This window comes from Charadrius vociferus, unplaced genomic scaffold (assembly GCF_000708025.1).
Source record: "Charadrius vociferus isolate BGI_N301 unplaced genomic scaffold, ASM70802v2 scaffold125, whole genome shotgun sequence".
NCBI classification, from domain to species: Eukaryota; Metazoa; Chordata; class Aves; order Charadriiformes; family Charadriidae; genus Charadrius; species Charadrius vociferus.
Window position 1 is genome coordinate 2,735,248 of NW_009649036.1, and position 11,133 is coordinate 2,746,380.

The following is an 11,133-nucleotide window of genomic DNA, read 5'->3' on the forward strand; positions in this document are numbered from 1 at the left end:
AGGAGAGAAGAGAAGAGAAGAGAAGAGAAGAGAAGAGAAGAGAAGAGAAGAGAAGAGAAGAGAAGAGAAGAGAAGAGAAGAGAAGAGAAGAGAAGAGAAGAGAAGAGAAGAAGGAAAAATGAAAAACATATCAGGGAAGTTTAAAGTTTTATTGGCCATTGGCAGTGAGACAGTGAGTCTCCTCACTATTCCTCATTAAATTAATACTCTATTTTTTTTTAATTTAAAGCCAAGACTGGTTAGGAGCTACTTTATTAGACTATAAACTGAAAAGTCTACAGTCCATCCACACCTTGCCAAAGGGGTCCATGGAAAAACGGTTAAGGCCATCATTGCATATCCAGCAGGTACAACATTTACCCATCTATCCTGCCTTAGTTGCGTGTACCCCAGCCTGTGACATTTTCTGTGCTGTCCCATGCATTCCTGATGTTACTCCATTAAATCTGGCTCAAACCAGCAAGGGTTGTGGTTATTGCTCAGTCACGTAATTTCCCAGGTTTTTCTCATCCCAGTGCTGGGAAGCAGAGGCAGAGAAGTAGGAAGGGAATGAGCAGCTGGGAGATGGAGTAGCAGCTGGCACTGCTGGCAAAATGTGTTTGTACACTCTGATTTAAGTAGTATGGTGTTTTGGGGGTTTGTTTTTTTGGGGGTGGAGTGGTGTGGGGTTTTTTTTTCATTGCATAATATCCTTATTTCCAAATGGAATTTTTTAAAACATCTTTAAGCCTTTCCTGTCAGATCTGACACCAGACATTGCAGCGATTGACCAGTGATGCCATAGTTACCTAACCACTCAAAGGAATCAAAATAATTTGTTTCTCATATTGGCTTCCCCCTGAGTTTTCCCTGCCCAGTGTAAGTCTGAGAGACCCATTTCTACAGGGTGCTTAAAATAAACTGCTGAACTAATCATTCCTCACTTTGTTCTGTTAATGCAATAATAGTGTTGAGGAGAACTTCATAAAAATCAGCCTTCACAAGAACACATTTTTTCCCCTCAGTTGTATACCATACGAAAGGGGTGAATCACTTTTAACATGAAAACCTGTCACCTCTTCTCTCACATCCACAGGAGTCCTGGATCTCCTCTTCTATGTCATTCCTCACTATATCCAAGTAAGGAAGGCATTTCCAGCTAAGCTAATTTTAAGTGTGAAATGAATTTTAATGGCTACACAAAATATTTCCAAAGAGAAACATAGCAGAAATGTTGGACATTTTTACTGAAGGTTAGTGCAATTTTTTCCAGCTACACAACCTGAGAAAGAGAGTTAATAGATGCGCATGCACGGGACTGAAAAGATATTATCTGCTATGTAGTAGTTAAAATTAGAAAGGGGAAAAATCAAAAGAAAAGATAGGATTGTCTCAGAAAGTTGCTGTGGTTTATGCATCACTTCTGCAGCGTATTGATTCTGTCCTTACTCTCTGTTCCTGCCTATTATCAGCACTGATTTTAATCTGCCATTTTATCGCCTTGTCACTCAGTATTTTGAAGTCCTTTAGTAGTTCTTTGCAGCCGGACCTCCTCTCTGGTATCCAGAATAACTTAGTACATCAGCAGACTTAATTATGAATATGAATAACTTAGTAAATATGAATAACTTAGTACATCAGCAAACTTAACTGTTTCACAGCTCACCCCATTTCCCAAATTGCTGATGGCTACATTAAATGGCACAGGCCCCAGGAAAGCCCTCTCATGACTGAACCCACACAACTGCAAACCCAAGCACTGATTCCTACCCCTTCCTTCTTATCTTTTAACCAGTTGCATGTTTATGAGAGGACTTTATTGTAATGTAATAGCTTAACTTCTTTGGTAGCTTTACAGTGAGACTCAGCTGAGATTCTTTTGAAGGTCCAAGGACATGATGCTATTTTGGCTCCCCCTTGTCTGTATATTCACTGGCTCTTCAGTAAACTCTAGTAAAACCAAGAAGTGTCACAAATGTCACATTTACTATTCTCTTGTGTGCCACATTTATCCATGGGCCCGCTCTGTCTCAGTATTGCATGGTAGGGTTGTCAGCTTTACTGGTTTGCAGTTTTCTGGGATTCCCCTGAAGCCTTTTAGAAAATTAATAGCCAATAAGCCCACTCTCTGCATCCCTGATGTAGGGGCAGACTCAAGAGCAGGTTATATCCCCCCCAACCCACAGTCTGTAGTTCGGCTCTTTCACCCTTGAGTCCTGCAGGACTCCTGGGTGAAGGTTCTTGACTCAAATCTGTACTTGTGGGCATTTTCCTCTACTAGTCTAGAAGTGACCATAGGGTTTTTTTGGTCAGTGGGAAGCAGGAATAATAAAAAAGTCTAAAAAGTTCTGGAGGCGGAAAAAAACCCAAAGCTGGCAGACGAGTGTAGGATTTTCAGCCAAAAGTAGGTATTAATGCAAAAACTCTCACCTCTCTGCTGTCTTGTGTGGGACAGAGAAGTGGTAACAGCAACTTCTGCAATGCATGGGATGTATGTAGGCTGCTGAAGTAGGTGAGGTGCAGCATAACGGTCTAGCAACAGCAACAAATTTGACTTCTGGGTCCATTATGTAGCAGTTGGTCCTGATTAAGGTCCCTTCCAACTGTAATCATTCTATGATGCGAGATAGCAAAATAAGGCCACCCATCTTACAGCTTCCTCTTTTACTCTTTTCTTTCCAAGGTTCCCTCTCACAGTGAGCAAACTCTTCCCGTGAAGCAATAAGGAAGGTCTATGCCAAAAATTTACCTGCAGAAGTAAGCAGGGTTATTCCTTGATGCGTGGCAAAACCAGCTGTGCCTGTATGGTGGTCGTGTCATGCCAGAGGGAAATCAAAATGAAAGAGAGCTCAGTTCGCTCTTGCACAAAGGAGGTAGGAACCTCCTGCACCACTGCATCCTCACTGCTGCCTCACAGGAAAACATGTTGCTGGCGAGAATTCCCCTTAAAGTGCAGGCCTAAGATGACCTTGACTTTACAAAATGGAAAGCAAGCCAGTCGGGTAAACCTGTGCTCTAAATCAACCCAGGGCTGCGAGCTATTGCCACTCCAACAGCTTTTGGTTGCATGCATTTAGGGTTTCATAGGATCAGGTCTTGTACAGAATTGTTTCTTCTTTTAAGTTATATGTCTGCTGAGTATATGGAGATACACAGACAATATACAGGTTTTGGTCAATGATACATACAGGAGTATATTGTTCAAGGCTGAGGATTTCTGTGTGTTCATGGGTGTTTCCTGTGTGCTGCCTATAGGATCAACCTCATAAGGAGCTGGCAATTTTCTGGAAATGCTATTAACAGGAGTAAATGACACTCAGTACCTCTTCACAGATTGGTTCTATGTTATTAAACAAGGTGCAATAAAATACGCAAATATAAAATTTGCATAATCACTTCCACAGAAAAGTATTCTTGAAAAGTGTATCATCATATACAATGAACTCAAAGCCAATGACACTTTGAAGGAAAGTCATTCCACAACTCACAATTTTATGTTACCCTCAGGCTGTTAATGTCACCAGTGGTAAGGAAATTCCCCCACACTCACCCTTGTTATAGGCTCCTGAAGGAGCTGTTGAGATGTTGCTCACTGACATCTCTCCCTCTAGGGCACGTACAACTCTGTCCTCAGCCCACTTTCATGTCTCCCAGAGTTATCATCCTGTGTCCTCCTCCTCAGATTTCTGGTTGCATCCTCAAAGACTGTGGGTATCAATGATTTATGTTCTTACAAGAACAAATTTAGACTTCCCATATTAGCTTCATCTTTGGAAGGAAAATTGAACAGAGGCACTATACAAATAATGCTTTTCTGTCAATTATAAAATATTTTCAGGATTTAGAAAATCTTTAGTCCCTACTTGAGCTGTATTTACATGACTATACTATTTCAAGGAACCATGATGCTAAATTGAGGGGTGTAACTCATGTTTAAAATAGTTACCTGAATTGAAAATTTGGCTACCAGTCTAAACAAATGCTAAAGAACTCAGTCTTACCCAATTTATTGTAATGAGTACATGCAGTTCTTTACTATCTCTAGTGAAAAGCCAGTTGGATGCTGTTCACTTGAAGTATATAATTCCTTGTGCAGCTGGTGCAGCTTGAGGCTTATGTAACAGGTTGATTGATTAAAAAATTCACTAAAGTCAATGGAAAGATAACTTTTGATTGAAAAGTGATTTTGTTTATTATTATTATTTTTACCTTAAATTGTGGGCCCAAACAAAGGACTAATAAATGAAAGAGTTAAGAAGAGGTTGAGACTTTAGTATAGATCCTGCACTGTAATGATTTTGTATCAAAAAGAACCTCCAGTGTTCCCATTAATTGCTGAGAATATTCTTATTTTCCCTAAATAGTCTCAAAATTCCTCACATTTGCACCTGGTATACAGTGTTGAGAATGAAGTATGAAGAATGTGCTTTGATTCACGTCATCAGAAACCATCATCGCTACACACCATGGGCTCTATTTAATTTGGATGGCCCAGTCTTGCAGTCTTTTGGTTCCGCAATCATACTTCTCTTTTGGCCACTCCAGACACTCAAAGAACACCTTTTACTTAATGCTGGAAAGATTTAATTACTCACTGTAAAGCTAAACTGTTTTGGTTTTGATTACAAATAAACGTGCTAAAGTCCTTTCCCTCATTTAGCCCAGTAGAAGAATGCTTGGAATAAAATGGCTGTGAATTTGTGGAGGTGCCATAATTTATTGATAAATGACAAAATTCTCAAGGTATATAAAATAGCAGAAAACAATTAATTTAAGATGTGTACAGTACTGTTCAGAGATATGTAGAAAATATATACAATGCTGTCATTTTCCCTGTCATCCATGTGCTTGTTCTCTTTGCAGATTAACAGAGAAGTTTAAGAAAATTGATGTATGAGCTAACAAATTGTTGAGATTTCTTATCTGAAACAAACAAGCAGTGATGAAAGTCCATATGTGCTACCCGGTTGGTGAAGTTCATGTTGCCTATCTAGCAACTGTTGTTTTTTTTTTTTTTTTTTCCATAGACTTTGTAAAAATCGTTTGCTTCTTGCTGCAAAAAATAGCTTGGTATACTTCTGAGATGGTATTTATGACAAGTGGCTAGTGACATGGATATAAATGGAAAAAATTATTCATTTTAAAACCTTGAACTAGTCTTAGTAAGCTGGCTCTTCATTTTCAGAGAGTTCTTGTGAATTCTAAAATTACGTATAGACCAACCGCACAAATGCTACATGAACACACTGTATGAAAAGAACAGCAACTAAAAGAAGAAACTATCATGCATTTGTGCTTGTATCACCAAAGTAAGCAGAGATGTACAAAATAGGTATCTTTTAACCTACACAGAGAAAAACAGCATCTCAGATGAGAAGTAAAAGTCACTTCGGCTACGTAGTTTCTAACCAGTGATAAAAGAAGCTTCCCAATAAGCATTTCACATGCCATAGAAAAATTTCAAAAAATATTACAAACCCAAATATAATTTCATTTGCACTTTTTACAGAAATGATGTTTGACTACCTGTGGAACCCTACTGAAAGCCCTGTCTCAAACCAGAGGTGCTCCTTGAGACAGTGGGAAGGGCCACCTGACACCGCTCTAGTCTGAAGGTCTGTCCTCCTTCTACAATTGTTTAATAGCTTTAGGCATTCTTTCTATCCATGCAGCACTCATGTTACATATGTACAACATCAATTCACATATTTTCAATTTTGCTAGGCCATTTTCTACTCCAAAGGGGTGCTTTGATAAACTTTCTGAAACTGTGTGAGAAAATGGCTGACAATTACAGAAGAGTTTCCAAGAAGACACTTTTAATACTGGATAGTCTTCCTTTTGGCTTATTTGTCAGCATGAGCTATCATTTCCAGGACAAGGTGCTTGTGTTCATTTCTCTGTGGGGCACTTCTGAAAAAGCAAAGAAGTGATGTGTCAGGAATCTTGGGAAGTACCAAGTCAGGATCTCCATCTGAGTCAGCACATGCCTCTGGGCATATGAAATACATCTGTCTTGCCCCTCTTCCCACAGGGAAAGCTCTGCTCCTACTGGTGCCTGTGCATCTCAGTACCTTCTCTGGCCTCATAGTCAGAGTGAATGAGCTACAGCTGAGCATCCGCTTAGAGGTTCAGATAGAAAATAAGCAAGGTTTTGGACTGGTTTTAACCTTCCTCGTCAGTCCTTGTTTCTGTTTCAAATTTCCACTGCTTTCCTGTGACTTCTTTGTAACTAGATATTTTTCTCTCTGGTCACCTGGTCCTCTTTTTCTTTCACTCCCAGGAAAGTTCCGGGCCCTTTCCAGACCCCAGCCTTCCTGAGTCGATGAATGAGCCAAAACTCATCCCTTCTCACACATCTCTTTTCAGGACCCACTGCTACCAATGAGATGTAACCCAGATACTGTTGGCTGAGCACAAAGGAAATCTCTATCAGATGAATGATGCGGGTTTGTATATATTTTCTATTTTATTATTAATATTTCATTAAAGTAGTTTAGTTCCTTCTAAACTCATAAGTCTCTCTCTCTCTCCCTCCTCTCCTTGAAGAGAGAGGTGGAGGAGAGCATCTGTCACTTGCCCAGTGGCCAAACCACGACCATGGGTGTTTGTATTAATACATGCATGTCTATTTTCAGAAAAGCCCAAAACACCCCTTCTTCACCCTCAGCCCCCATATCTTAAGAAGACTGCATATCATTCAGCCATGCCCTTTAACAGTTTCTAAAAATAATTATTTTACTTTATTATGACCATCCTCATCTCTATTCTTTATTCTTTTTTATCACACTGTCTTGCATACTGGGTTTATGAAACTTAGTAGCACCTTGTAAGCTCCTATCAAATATTGTTAGCTAATTTAATTGAGGTGACACTGTTATGCTCTGTCCCTTTCATCTATTATGGTATCCATTAATTGGAGAGATTTTGACTCACCCACATAAGAAATAATGAGTCTAACAATTAAGTGTGGGAGTTTTATTTCTTGTCTGGTTATTTCTTACCTGTAGCTAACTAGTTTTATCTTCATAGGAAAGTCTGTGGGTTTTGCTCTTTTTTACTGTTATTGTTTTCTTCTTGGTAGTTATTCTCAGTTTGTCTCTATTCAAGTTAGAAGAGTCCTCCTGTACAATGCCTCCTCAGCCACAGGAATATGCAAAGACACGTATAACAAATTCAGTTTCGAAGTAGCTTTTGCTATTCTGACATATCAACACGAGCACTGTTACTGCTTTTCACCTTCAAGGAGGACCGAGAGGGAATAGATGGCCTGGAGTTAAAAAATTTCTGGCTGAGGGTTAGCCCAAGAAGAAAGATGAATTTCCTTTTCACTATAGCCCTGCTTTGCCACCCCAAAGTACTGGCACACAACATTTTACAAAAACACTTGAGTTTAACCTGTTGAAAAAGAAACACTAGCTTTCGTATTTTTGAGAAAGCTGTGGTGAGGGGAAGGTCTGCGAGGAAATTCAGTAGAAAAGGTCCAGCACAATACTACCATCTGATAGCCTAGCTTTGTATCACGACATCTGCCTCAGAGTGGCAGAGGCAAGCCAAATTTTCTTTCCACCAGACACACCATTTTAAAAATTGCTGAGCTGCGTAAACAGAAATTAATCTCCGGACTGCGCAACAAAAGACCTGCCAGGAACATTGATGCAGATCAGCTCTGACCCCTGCTTGCCTTCAACTTGCACAGATGGCTAAAACAACAAAAAACCAAACCATAGACCTCATGAAATGGAGGGTAACAGCTACCATGGCTCACAGAGATGTATGGCTCAAAGGAGCTATGGATTCCCTGCGTACCTCTAATATATAGCATTACATACCTGCTCTTGCTGGACCGCTTGCAAGCAGAGATGGTCAAGCCAACTGTAACAATTTTGAGGTGAACAAACTTTTATTAAGAAGAGGAATGAATCCCACCGTGATCTTACTCAGTTGTGGTCAAAGCTAAGCAGTGAGCACAGTTTGCAGCAAAGGAGCAAAGAGTTCAAACACAACGCATTAAAGTAGCACTTTAATCTTACTTAAGTGCTGTTTGGTGTAGCTGTAGAAAAAAAGGCACTAAATTAGTCACAGGGCTATTGAACAAGTTGTCTGTCTGACTCATAAAAGCAAATTGCCAATACAGTAATACAAAATATGGGCAACAAAAAACAGTTTGTGGTTACTTTTCCAAGATAGTAAAGAAAACAGTGAAAAGGAGTGGCTAATGTCAAGTTAAGGGTAATTATTACTACAAGGGCTTACAGAGGGGTGATTATTAGCACAAGGGCATAGAGAGAGACTGTATCACCTATTGACAGATAATGCTTTACAAGAAAAAAATTAATGGTTCATATTCTTTAAAAATCAGATTTAAAAAAAATGCATTAAAAGAGATATCACCCATGGTAATTAAAAATTGCTCAAATACATCTGTATTGCAGATGCAGAAAGGCAGAGCAAACAAACATCATGGAAATGGGTTCTCTCAGCTGATGAATGTGAAGGAAAATGTGGCTGAAGATAAATGTCTTTAGGCACAAAGTGATTGTGAGTGTTCAGCCATAAGTGAACAGAGGAGCACATCTCGAGTGAGCCCACCCAGGGATGGGTACCCATGAGGGAACAGGTCTGTGGTATCCTCTCTGGGGGACTGAGGAAGGTGGCCCAAAGCTCTGGGGTCGCATCCTGATGCCGGCCAATTGCCGTGATTTCCTTTAATGCTGCAGGAAAATCATCACCTCCACAGCCGAGGGGTAAATCAACACAGCTTCAGGGTCTGCTGCTAAGGATGGGGTGTGTGGGGATGTGTGTGAGCATGTGGAGCATTACAGGATCAACACTCAGTGTCTGCTACCTCAGGAGAGGCTGAATTCATTGAACTTTTCCATCCAGCTCCTCAAGCCTTCCTCTCCTGCCCCCACCTGTCGTCCAAGGAAGAGAGTGGAAACCTATGAAAATTGGTTTACTCGTGTTTAGTATCTTATACTGATAAAGCAATTTATGTCTGCAATTTAATTAATTCTGTATTTCCTAGGCTGGTTCACTCATTTGCCGTTAAGCTGGAGCGGTAATTAGTTGTATGACTTCAGCTGGAAATGACTCATTTTCACATCTTGAGCAGCTATCACTGCAGTGTTGGGGATACCGTCCTATAGTAAACCTATTTGCTGAGCAAACAGGATTCCCAAGAGATGAAAACTGGACTGCAGAAGCTGTGGGAAGAGTTTCATTATACTTACAGAATTTTATGGTTTGTTAATTTACATTGTATGAAAGATAAATTTTGTGCCAGAGATTACCTGGCAAGACTCATTTACTTTTGTTTAAGATGGAATTTGGAGTTTCCTAGATGGAGCCCTGGGTTACAGTGTTTTGTTGTTATCATTTTTGGGAAGGGTGAAAATAAAAAGGGAGCTTTTTTCTTACTTTCTTTCATGCCACATTGCTTATGCAGTACGGTTAGATATTTAATATTGCACTCATATTCTTCTTGAGATAGATAACAAGGTAGATATCTCAAAGTGAAGGTAACAAAGCTGGAGAGATCATTTACAAGAGAAATTAATAGGTACAATAGGAACCTTGGGAGGTTTGTGTTTCAGTTCTCCACTCCCCTCTTAATGAAAAAGTTGTAGAAAATACTATGGATTTACTGAATTGGTTATTTCTGTTGGCTAGAAAATTTCAATTTCTTGTAGTACTTTTTGAATTCCTGAGGCAAATGGGCTAACCTTATGCTCTCCATTTTTAGACACAGGACTTTCCACCTAGAAGCTGTTAAATCTTTTGGTATTCTGCCTCAGCTTTATGTTGTTGGGAAACATGACCAGGGTGTGCCACATGAGGCTAACCAATTTCCCCATAGCAGAGGCTACAGTTCTGCGAGGGGTTTTTCTGCGAGAAAAAATATCTAGTGAAACCACAGGCTGCTCCCGAGTCTTGTGCATACAGTAGGCCATGGGGTCAAAGGCACTTACAAGAGGCCAGTGCTGACTTTGCATTATGAGCGTAACTGCCTAAATTAACTGCACTCTTTATCCAGGAAGGTGTTACCAAAATTTTCAAGAAAATATATGAAAAACTGTAGGTCTGGTAGGACCCTGCTGGGTCTTACCAACTTGTGCACACACATTTGTCTCAGCAGCTTTTGACTGAAACTTGGTAGCCCTGAGTTTAGAAGACCAATGGTCCTATAAGACTTTTATCCGCAAAGCAAAACCAGTATTTGCTGATAAACTATACCAAGCCAGCAGGTGTGTAGGTGAGTGAGGAAACTCCTGTCCACTTTCTCATATTGCTGGACACTGGACACCACCAGGTTCTAAAACAACCCAGATCTTAGAAATTATGTATAAACATGGTATTCAATGTATGAAGCAGCAGAAAAACAGTCTCCAGATAGAACACATCTCTACAATGTACAGAAGATGAGAGGAAGGGTAAAAAGTCATGTCAATGCATACAGGCAGATTTTGACACAAAGGAAAAAGGGAAATCTGGTGAGGGATGCAGTGGGGATGGCAACCTGGTTAACGTGACACACTGAGAAAACTAAGACTGAAATGCTTTGAACCAGCATAAACAAGAAGACTGCATTACTCAAGGTCAGAAAAAGGGTTCTTGAGAAGAAAAAGAATGAAAATAAAGATACAATAAAAACCTGGCTGTTAATTTTTAACTGTGTAGATAGAAGTAGTGTTGTGTTTGATGGTGGTGTATTTGTAGATTTTGTAGAACTTGTAAGACTCAGTGACAACTCGGATATGAGGACTCAAAGACAGCTGATCTGAGGGAAATACCTGACTTGCAGGTCTGAGGAAAGGTTCCTAGCCTGGGTCTAGAAGGAAGCGACTTAGGAAGACAAGTATGACTCCATTTAATCATACTGAACTGAAGTTGATGTTAGTCATTCATAGAGAGACCACAGGGACTTTAGTTTGGTTAGAAAAAGACAAATTCAAGGGGTGGAATGGATTTTCTTCAGCACAGAACTAAAGCTGAATGCCTGCCTGTGGATGGGATTATTAAGAAATGAGAATGAAGGATATAAACTACCGAAAGAGTAAGAACAGGAATCCATGATGTAGCTTGAGAAACTGCCACAGCAAGTTGGTGTAGGTGAAGAGGAAGACCCTCAGTCTAAATAAATAAATGAAACTA